Genomic DNA, 10,204 nt, shown 5'->3' on the forward strand with positions numbered 1-10,204 from the left:
CGCCATGACAATGGTGCAAATGTGACTCTTTCAGTCAAACTAAAACAATAAATAATAAAATCAGTAATGGAAAGACATGACTTTAACATCACATAAAAATTGGTGATTGGGAGAAAATGTAATAAATCATAAAGGCAGTTAATTAAAATGACTTTGGAGGAGCAGGGGCGTGAGGAATGTGGTATATGGGAACCTCTTATGCTTTTCTTTTTTTTAAGATTTATTTATTTCTTTCCCCTTCGCCCCCCCGTCGTTGTCTGTTCTCTGTGTCTATTTGCTGTGTGTACTTCTTTGTCCGCTTCTGTTGTTGTCAGTGGCATGGGAATCTGTGTTTCTCTTTGTTGCATCATCTTGTGTCAGCTCTCCATGTGGGTGGCGCCATTCCTGGGCAGGCTGCACTTTCTTTCACACTGGGTGGCTCTCCTTACGGGGCGCACACCTTGCGCGTGGGGCTCCCCTACGTGGGGACACCCCTGCGTGGCAGGGCACTCCTTGCGCGCATCAGCACTGTGCATGGGCCAGCTGCACACGGGTCAAGGAAGCCAGGGGTTTGAACCGCGGACCTCCCATGTGGTAGGCGGATGCCCTAACCACTGGGCCAAGTCCGCTTCCCTCCCTTTTTAGCGTAACGTTTTGTGTGATCTATTTATCTAAACAAAAAAGACAATAAAAGAATGACTTTGGAATTAATATATTTTAATTCTCTCTCTCTAATTCGTTTCGAGGCCATCGTTAACTGATTTTGCAGTTTTCGATGAGCACTGTGAGGGAGGGCTAGAATTTGTCAGATGTGCTTGCATTCCTGAAGGGACTCAGGTGCTTCCCTGGCAGGGGAGGCACCGTGATCACGAAGGTGGCTTTCCTGGGGCGAGGCTTATCCACTGCACTCTGGATGTGCTGACCCCTGAGGTTTCCCCAAATGTGGGAAACTCGACCGCAGAGTTTGTGGTAGTAGCGGGAGACTGTGTCTGTGTGCTCCCCTAAAAAAAAAAAAAGACAGGACTCTGTAAGATTTATTGAAACAAATACCTTCAACGCTCTCTTCACTTTTTCAATCTGCTTTCTGAAGAAAACTCTTGCAGTTTTTATAGATGGAAGACAAAAATCACAAAGCCTAGCAAAGAAGGCTCAAGGGAGCGATCACCCATGAGTAAAGGGAAAAAATAACTGCTCAGAATGGCTTGACTGCCTGTCCAGGACTGGAAAAACAGGCAAAATTCATTCTGTTTTAGAAAAGGAAGAAATTATCTTCTTGAGGTTTTATTACTCCATCAATGAAATGCATAACCATGATAATAAATATCAAACATCCCCAAGGCAAATACCCTCTGCATACACAGAAGGAAGGGCAAGGAAATCTTATGGAGCTTCGTTTTGATGATACACCAGACATGCGAACGTGAACCTCACCTAGAATTCTGAATTCATTTTTCTAACTAGTTTGAACTCTTTAATTCATGAAATATGGAGGTTGTGGCTTGCAGAAGTTAAATCATTTGTCAGAGTTGACAGAGCCAGCTGTTGACAGAAAGAGGTCAAAACCCGAGTCCAGGCTTCCTTGTTCTCGAACACATATTCTTTTAATTAAGGCCCCCCCATGATGGTTACTAGTTATTTTCTTAACAATTCGGTGACTATTAAGGACACACAAAGAAATATGTCACAAGATTCATACCTGGTATGTTAACAGAACTGGACAAGATAATCCATATTTGCATATGCGAACACACACAAATTATAAGGTGTCTAACTTCTAGAGTTTTTTTTTTTTAGATCACAAAATGAAAAGAGAAATTACAAAGCACAGTGACAAATCTGTAATGTTAAATCCATTTTCCCCTTGGATCATATTTTCAAGCTTTTATCAAAACATACCTGTCTAAGAATTAAATGAGAAACGATTCCGTTTCTTTGAGAAATTAAGCTGTGATTCCTCAATGTCTAAAACACAGTCTTTCTGTGTCTGAAGATATTTGACCATTATTCTCAGATGAGTTTTCCTTATGACAATATAAAATGCTAAACTTCACAGATCAAAAAACTGACATCATGATACCATAGCACTGCAAGAAAACAAAATGAAAAAATCAGTAAACTCGATGACTGAGTAAATACAAATTGCTCTTCAGTATAATAGTTAAAGTTTTTTTCCTTAAGTTTTCAAAGAGGACAGTATACAATCTGGTTGTGCTGAGAAGGCTAACCAACTAAAAACATCAGCTTTTTTTTACATTCTTGAAATAATAACTATAAATTTATATATGCTACTGCCTTGCCTGCTCTTTTCACATTCCCAAACTTCCCTTGAGCAAAGTGCTTTAAAATTGTATCTGACAGGAGGAAAATTGGAGTCTTTAAAAACAAAAGAGACTAAGACAAAAATCACTTCAAGTTTTTTTGTCTCTCTTCCAAACAGCTCTTTTCTCCTGCAATTCAAAAATGAGTGCCCCATTTTTCAAGTCTTTATATTGCAGGAATTTTTCTTTTTTCCCTCTAGCCCTTTCTTAAACTCATATACATACATAAACAAATACCCTCCTTCTCCCCTTCCCTTCACACAAATACTGAAAATAGTAAAGAGTCCTATACAGGAGAGATAATTTGTTTGATAATAATAGGATAACATTAAGAAGATACAAAGCAATTTATGTTTTAAATCTATGAAGATCCTAAGAGAAGTTAAATTGATCCAAAATGAGTTTGTAGGAATTGCCTTCTGCCCATCAGAAGTTAAACATTAATAGCGATCTAGAGTGTTTCATGAAAACTGGAACTAATTCCAGTACAATGGTTGAAATGTAATTCCAAGACTATAGCATCTGACACACATAAATAAAGTATAAATTACATATCTGTTTAGCCATATCAATGTTCATTAAGAAAACATGGACTTGCCAAACAATTACATAAACTGTGACTATTCACACTACAAAAATGTGATCTCATTTTACTAAATTATTAATTGCTTCCCTCTATGCATTTAATTGTTGGTTAACAAGTCATGAAGGGGTTGGCAGAAGTCAGGAGGAAGAAAAGCAGAAATCCTGAAAACTATATTTTTGGGAGACATTGCTGGGCAAAACCGACTAAAAAATGGGCATAGAGTATGCCTGAACCTATAATATAGGGCAATAAATTATGATTTTATTAATAAAATAGGACTAACATCTTAAGAAATGTATCTTTCAATAAATCCTTTTTCTCTTCCTATTCTGTTGAACTCTGGGTTTTAAAGGGTCTCTCTTTCTCCTTTTATTTGAGTGTAGTTATATGCCTGAGAAAATCCCTTTCTACGGGGCTTAAGATCCTTTATCTCTCTTCTTTACCATTCTCTTTCTCATAGGAAGCTGATGCTTGAATGGTTGGTGACTCTCATCTATTGTTCTTAGAAAAGGAATTAAAGGATGGAGATCACATACATCTGATAATTTTTTTTTTTTGAGATACCAGGATGGGGACTGAACCCGGGACCTCCTAAGTGGGAAGCTGGCACTTAACCAAGTCACATTGCTCCCCTGAGTTGGTTCTTTCTCTTGCTTGCTTGTTGCCTGCGCTTTTGTTTTTTAGGAGACACCAGGAACCAAACCCGCTTCCTCCCATGTGAGATGCAGGCACTCAACCTCCTGAACCACATCCACTTCCTCATAAGCTTTCGTTAAATGACTGTATTTGTTTAGAAGCCATACCTTTTTTTTCTCTTTATAATTTTATGAAAAAGAAATAGGGCCAGTTTGCCAATCAGTGTCTTAAAACAAGGCAGAGCACTGTGGAAATAGGATATCACCAAGGGTCATAATTTCTTTCAGCGGAGCCAAGGTATACCCCTGCCCTTCACAAGGGGTGTGTGGGGTTACGTCGCAGGACCGTTCTGCTTCTGAGCAGCCCAGATTGCCTGACTCACTCCTCAGAGAGTCGCCTACTGTGGAGTCCATGACCACTCATGCATTTGGGAAGCACAGTGAGAATAGAAACTTTTGGCCGCCCTTTGCATCCTAGTGTCCTAGTGTCCTCTCACTGCAATCAAAAGATTCACAGCACTCTCTCACCTTAAAAAAGGGAGGCACCTTAAATGTGGCAATTCTTAAAGCAAGTGTATATTGAATTTTATAAAAAATGAGAATGAAAAGAATGTAGTATATCACAAAAGAATTAATCTGAAACTGATTTAACAAGCAACTAAGGAAAGCAGATGTGGTTCAAGCGATTGGGCTCCTGCCTACCACATGGGAGGTCCTGATTTGGTTCCTGGTGCCTCTTGGAGAAGACATACAAGACAGTGGCACAACGGGTAGGTGTGGTGAGCTGACTCAACAAGATTACGCAAGAAGGAAACACCAAAAGGAAAGACAATGAGGGACACAACAAAGCAGGGAGTTGAGGTGGTTTAAACTATTGAGTGCTCCTCTACCACATGGGAGGTCCCAGGTTCAGTTCCTCATGACTCCGGAAGAGAAGACAAGCAGACACAGAGAGCACACAGCAAGTGCAAACAACAAGGCGGTGGGGGAATAAATAAATAAAATAAATTCTTAAAGAAAAAAGAATTCGATTTTAAATTCAATTTTAAAAAACAAAAAACAAGCAATTGAATTTTACATTTAATTCTCAATGGTTTTCCCCCATTTTTGTGAATGGCATAACAACACAAAAATTCTTGGGATGGGTATACAAAGAAAGAACTTGTCCAGCCAGAATCATGGGTCTGTATTTCTTCTGAGGCCCTAAGTTTTATGTATGTTAATGATAGGAAAACAGTGAGAGAATTGAATGGACTTTTCCCCCAGAGGCTACTGTTTACATTTCTTCCATGATTATTTTGCATTTTCTAGCTTTCAATCTTCCATGTTTCACAAAAGTAATTTTTTCTAGGAACAGCTAATGGATGCCTTGGAGCACTTATTGGGAGGGAGGAAAAAGAGAAAAGCAATATTTACTTTGAAAATTGTAACTTTGCAAGTTCCTTCATCTATGCTTTGTGCTCCAGTTTCTTCTCTTTCTTACATAGAAATGGTTATTATTATTATAAGACTAGATATATTCTGTGAGATGAAAGCAAAGTAAGAAAAAATTCTCTATGAAAAAAGTAAAATTACTTTGTGGTGTTCTAAAAAACATAAATAGACCCTTTTAAATATAACAAAAAAAAAGCTTACAATTTAAGCTGGCAATGATACCACTTATAAAAGCAACGTCTGAAAATACGGACATGTAATTTTCGTACACATGCAAAGTATTCTAACACATACCATGTTAATTCCTCTTCTGCTTTAAATGACTTGATCTATGATCTATGGCCAGTTCAGAGATTCTTATCCTGATACCCAGAATCTTTATAACTTAGACAAAGTTTGCAAGATGGAAGCAGCAAAATAACCAGATTGAGAAATCAACACTCTTATTACCCGGATTGAAGGTGGATTGTACATCGTCAAGGGCTAGGAAGTGTTTTTCCATTTCTCTTCCTTCTGGAGGGTTAGCCAAGCTTTTGAACTGCAGGGCTTGGCCAGCGCTTGTCAAGTGCGGTGCTGGAACCACCTGTTCCAGATTTACCCAGGCCTTTCTTGCACACTTCTGGAAGCACCCCAAACTGACTGACTATGACATGCTTGTTGAACAGGCTCTTCAGGTGACTCTTCCGCACAGTGTCTTCTGAGAACCCGCGAGGGAGGCCCTCCTCTCTGCTCTCCTGCAGCCCCTTCAGCTGCAGCCTCCTAGACTTCGTGGTGGAAGTCTAGGTCACTAAGGGTGGAGTAAAGTTTCCCCAGAGGAGAGAAGAAGAGAGGAGAGAGGCTGATTCTTGGAAAGAGTAAGAGTGGCTGAGGCGGGGTCCACTGAGCCTGCAGAGCTGTGGGGATAAATTCTGTGGGAGTGACCGAGACCCCCCACTGTTCCTCAAGAAGGAGCAGAGCCTCTGCTGGGAGTGCTCGTGGGTGCTTTGGGTCTGCTCTTAGCCTGTGGCTGAGCCGGCGGTCTCCGCTGGCCTCCTCACAAGAGGCACCTCTGCAGCTTGCCCTGAGGAGTCGTGCCTGACAGTCTCCACCGTGGCATCAAGAGAAGAAGGAAAGGTGGTCAGTGGAAGCCACCACAGCCCCACGGCCAGGCTGACCTCTAATTTCCTCACGTCACATCAGGCCTCAGAATTTTGCATAATTCAGTGGATGAATGTGGGGGTGGGAATATTTAGGCTCATATAGAGACTGATATGAATTTTAAAACACTACAATGATATTTGACAATTCTTGAATTCAGATGACATGGAGCCAATTCCATCCACTTAAAAATATCGGAATTTATTTATTTGTTAAACATAGAAACTATATCTCAGAGAGTTATTGAAAGTTCTCCATTTATTGTTTCTCATCCCAACAAAATACTTAAAACAAAACTTTTATTTATGAAATTTATAGAAAGAATTCCTTCGGTGGGTGTAGAAAGGAAGGAATCTATTTTTGTTTAGTGAGATCATGTGAGGGACTGAATAAGTAATTAAATTAAATTTAAGAGAAATTCTGTTTCCCTGGAATTTCAATAGTACTTATGCCTTTGGGAAAAGCATCAAGTCACCTATTAGGTATTTGTCCATCTCTTAAACTTGATCCTAGCTTTTTATTTCTAGGAATATATAATGCTACGATTAAAACAGTCTTTAGATTTCATTTTCTCTCAGTTCTTGTATGGAAATTGAGTTATTTTGATATTAATAAAATCATTAAGCACTTTCAATTATCTGGACATTTGGAAATAATTTTAAAAAGCATTATTTTGAACTCTAGGCAATGACGTAAAGTCTTCTCTTTGTGCCTGAAATATACCTCAAATGTTTTAACAGAGGTTTAGGGTTTTTTTTTTTTTTTTTTAAGAGAAAGGTAATCTGAATCATTACAGGCTGCTCCAGGCTTTAACTCATTTTTTTTTTCCTGTAAAAAAATGTAGTAAGGCAGAAAGCTTCAGTTAGATCCTTGAGTATGCATGGAAGCGTTCAGGTTTGACAAGACATCTATCTGGTTAGGATATCTGTGTCCTAGAAAAAGCAGCGCAGTGCAAATAGGCAGCCAGCCTGCTTTTCCTGGCACTGCCACCAAGGAGCTATGTCGCTCTGAAGCAATTTCCTTTATGTCTCTGTGACTAAGGAGGTAATATTCTATTTTATGTCCACCTTCCAGTGTGAGTTGAGCATCTCTCTGAGGGTCAAGTACTTCTCGGGGGCAAAGGTCACATAGGCATCAGCAGTGAAGAAGGAAAGTGAATGAATGACAGTATTGTCACAGTGACAAACAGGCACCAAGCAGTGAGGACTCAGGGTATAGTGAGGGTGTGGGTGCAAATGATACAGAACTTGCTGCAGAAAGAAGACTGCAGGTCAGGAGCAGTGCGCCAGGGCTGCAGACACGTGGGAGCTCAGGTATCTGAAGTTCTGGACTGGTTTTTCTTGGCTGTAGCCAAGGGCATTGTCAGCATCGGCAATCATCTACAAATGGGAGCTTTCAGGGGTGGAATGACAGGAAGAAATTGAGAAGTTGGGGGTGGAGGGTAAGAAGAAAGAGGAGGAAAGAAAGGCACAAGGGAAGAAAACAGATATTTCTGGTATTCCCATTTTGTGCTCTGCAAGGGCTGCAGAATGAGAGGAGCAAGAAAAGGAAGAAAGAGGGAAGGACGCTTTTTCCTGGCTTCTATGAGGGGAGAGCAGGACGAAGAGCCTTTTAGGGGAAGATTCAAGAATCTGTTAAACGCGTAGTTTCAAGGAATAGTGTAGCAAGAGAATATGTAGTAGAAACCTGACTATAAATTCAATTTAGACGTGTACAAGAAACACATTTGCTATAATGTGAATTCTGGAGCCAGGGCCAAATGCAGGGTAGATCATCAGAGAAACTTGTTTTATTTTAAATATTATTTTAGGAGTGATGGGACTAAAATTGCTAGGTTGAAATTAAAGACCTCATCGCCTATCTCCTAGACTAGTGTAATAGTCTTATTTTTAATTTTGCATGGCTAGTCACTTCTTAACATTTGCCCTGGGTATTACTGTCAGAAAGAACTTTTTAAAAAACCACAAATCTGATCATTCCTTAAAATTATTTGATACCTACATAATAAAGTCTGAATTCTTCAATGTTACGTCAGTCCTTTCGGCCATATTCCAGCCTGCCCTTCTGTGACATCACAAACTTCTTGATTACGAGAAGTTCATTCTCTTGCTGTTTTTCTGTGTTCTCTCCTCGCAGAGTTACTGGAAACCTTAAGAACTGATCTGTCCTGGGTACCTCTAGATGACCCAACACCATTTGACACCAGATTTCCTGTCCCCATGCTGCTATTATGGGCTCTTGTTCATTTTACTCAAGATCACTTTCTATGGTCTCGAAATTAGTTTTACTTGGACTGTAGCTGCTAAGTCTGAAACTCTGGAAGGTCTGAATGCTACCCTACTTGCAAGCTAATGAATTAGCCTGCCACAGTTTGATTTTGTCTGCATCTATAACTAAAACTATAACTATTTCTGCATCTACATTTATCTGTATTGAATAACCTTATCTATACCTATCTATATCTAGAAACATGAGTGCTCAGTATCAGAGAATAGACGTTTTACTCGCAGATCAGCTTGCTTCAGTCCCCAGTGCTCTAATTCCCGACAGTACGACACGGTGAGAGGCAGATGTGTCTGCACATGTGGGGCTTTGGACTACAGAAGAGGAACCTCCAAATTATGAAACCCAGAGGTACACAGGAGCTGCTGTTACTGGTACCTATGACCATCTTCCCCTCTGGGATGGAGGGAGAGAAGGAGAACCTTGCTGCTCTGCTCTGGAATATAAACAGATCCTCTGTGGGGAGAGGAAGGGAAGCCCTGTATTTCACCCTGCAGTGTAAACAAGTCGTTCCAGGGCTAGAACTCTCTCTCTGTCTCTCTGGAGGGCTCTATCTTAGGTTTGCCATTCCATTATCCTTTAAACCAAGAGCCAGTGCCTTTTGCTCAGAAAGCCCTAGGCAGAAGCAGGGAAATATTTATGGAGATTAGCTCCCAGCTGCTGCTCATCCTTGTATCATTTCATCCCATTACGTCCTTGTACCATCTCTTATTTCCCTCAGTGAGAGATGAGACAAGGCTTCAAACTTTAGCAAGGTTGGGAGATAATGGAAGAGAAGCACCACACAGCGAACGGCATCGATGGTTCTAGATAGTCACTTCCAGAACTCACAAGCCCAGAAACTGATCCGTCCTCTGGGGGTATCTTCCAGATGACCTCCCTGCCACACCGCAGGAACGAAGTAACTGAGCTCATCTTACCTCCTCCAGATAACACTACCTGAGGACAAGTTTATGGTGCTTGGAGAGCCTGGCATTAGTGCGGGCAGTCAAATAGCACTATAGCTGAGTACCGTAGGGACCCATGGGCAGTCAGATAGCACGGCAGGAGAGAGAGCCAGCAGTGAATTCAAGCTACATCCCGGATGAAGCTCACACTGCAGATCAGTGAGGAAGGGATACAGACTACAAAAAACGGTTCTGGTACAATTTTTCATATTGAAGCAGAGTAAAATGTATTCTATGTCACACTATAAGCAAAATTTAGTTTATGGTAGATTAAATATCTAATTGAGGAAGGTAAAATTTATTGCTGCATATTTTTGTAATGATTTATTAAACCTGGCTCAATACCAGACTATAGTTCCTTCTACAGGGTGCATGCTTTTGATAGGATATTTGGAAATACGGTTTGAGATTCAGAGTAGATGCCTGTCTCTAGAACTCTTTGCAAAAAATACAGCAAAGCTCTTTAATATTTCTTTATTGCTTTAAATTTTTGAATTTGTGATATTTTAAATTCCATAAGAACTTCAGATGAAAAGTGTCAAAGATGTAAAAAAAAAACTTGGAAAAGAAAGTAAAAACAAAAATTCAGGAAGAAAGATTTGCAAAATTTTATTTTTCTAAGACATTAAGTTTTAATGAATACCTTTACAATGTTTGATAAAAATATTTAAGCTAAGGCATTGTACTTCGCTTCTCACCCCTTATAACCTCAAATTATTACTGAATACGACAAATTAAGAATATTGGGCACTCAAGACTTACTTATTAAATGAACTGAATTAATGAACTTAGAAATTTTGATACCAATAAATTTAAATTGCTATTCATCAATTTATACTGTTTTATCTCTTAGAGGCAGAAAAGGAAGGAAATGATAACAAGCCT

At 39.8% G+C, this 10,204-nt stretch overlaps 1 non-coding gene across 1 annotated transcript; it reads left to right on the plus strand.

Moving 5' to 3' along the window:
- The first annotated feature begins 816 nt into the window (after window positions 1-816).
- Window positions 817-983, plus strand: LOC111767219 (U1 spliceosomal RNA). Its single transcript, XR_002799098.2, has one exon. It is a non-coding gene; the product is annotated as a U1 spliceosomal RNA (small nuclear RNA).
- Window positions 984-10,204: the final 9,221 nt, after the last annotated feature.

This window comes from Dasypus novemcinctus, chromosome 13 (genome assembly GCF_030445035.2).
Source record: "Dasypus novemcinctus isolate mDasNov1 chromosome 13, mDasNov1.1.hap2, whole genome shotgun sequence".
NCBI classification, from domain to species: Eukaryota; Metazoa; Chordata; class Mammalia; order Cingulata; family Dasypodidae; genus Dasypus; species Dasypus novemcinctus.